A 1,105-nucleotide genomic window follows, 5' to 3' on the forward strand; every position below is an offset into this window, starting at 1 on the left:
CAAAATTTATATTTATATGTGTTACTTATAGTGAAATCTTGATTTCTAACAGTAACAATATAAATTTATAAACCCTTAAGTATAAACAACTTTAAAATTACTAGTAGAAACACTAGGCCCAGAGGATGGAACACAATTTTAGATTTATTCTTTCTTTCTTTTCCTTTGTTTTACTCTTTCTCTTTCTTTCTCTCTCTGCTTCCCCAACCATGGCTGCATCCTGTCCCATGAACATCCTCTAGCTAGCTCAATTTTTCATTATCGTAGCTTCACAGTTGTGTAGAATTCTGGTGGAGTATTGTTCTCATTATTTGGGGAGGGTGATAATAAATTTTTTGATTGACAAATTTTGAGCAACAGAGACAGGAAGAGAGAGCGGGATGAGAGTGAGAGAGAGAAATATTCCTTTGTTGTTCCACTTAGTTGTGCATTCACTGGTCACTTCCCATCTGTGCTCCGACTGGGGAGTTAACCAGAACCATAAGCGTGTTGTACCAGGACAGCCCACTAACCAACAGGGCTAGCTGGCCAGGGCTTACATTTTTCTTTAAAGAACTTTCTTTCCACTCTAGTGTGGTGGCAGTGTCCTCCTATCTTATTTTTAAAATGTGAGACTCAGCCCTGGCTGATTAGCTCAGTGGCAGAGCATCGGCCTGCTGTGCAGGAGTCCCGGGTTCGATTCCTGGCCAGGGCACACAGGAGAAGCGCCCATCTGCTTCTCCACCTCTCCCCCTCTCCTTCCTCTCTGTCTCTCTCTTCCCCTCCCGCAGCCAAGGATCCATTGGAGCAAAAGTTGCCCGGGCGCTGAGGATGGCTCTGTGGCCTCTGCCTCAGGTGCTAGAATGGCTCCGATTGAGGCAGAGCGATGCCCCAGATGGGCAGAGCATCACCCCCTGGTGGGCGTGCCAGGTGGATCCCGGTCGGGCGCATGCAGGAGTCTGTCTGACTGCCTCCCCGTTTCCAACTTCAGAAAAATGCAAAACAAAACAAATAAAACCTAAAATGTGAGACTCTGTTTAGGAGGACTGTCCCCAACTCCAAGGCGCTTGTGCTTGCTTTCTACATGACAACCTGGAACTGTCTGCATCCCATCCCCTGAACACGT

The 1,105-nt window shown here is 46.5% G+C and overlaps 1 non-coding gene across 1 annotated transcript; it reads left to right on the forward strand.

Moving 5' to 3' along the window:
- The first annotated feature begins 618 nt into the window (after positions 1 to 618).
- On the forward strand, positions 619 to 694 carry TRNAS-GCU (transfer RNA serine (anticodon GCU)). Its single transcript has one exon. It is a non-coding gene; the product is annotated as a tRNA-Ser (tRNA).
- The last annotated feature ends 411 nt before the right edge of the window (positions 695 to 1,105 follow it).

Source organism: Saccopteryx bilineata, chromosome 4, assembly GCF_036850765.1.
Source record: "Saccopteryx bilineata isolate mSacBil1 chromosome 4, mSacBil1_pri_phased_curated, whole genome shotgun sequence".
Classification (NCBI taxonomy): domain Eukaryota; kingdom Metazoa; phylum Chordata; class Mammalia; order Chiroptera; family Emballonuridae; genus Saccopteryx; species Saccopteryx bilineata.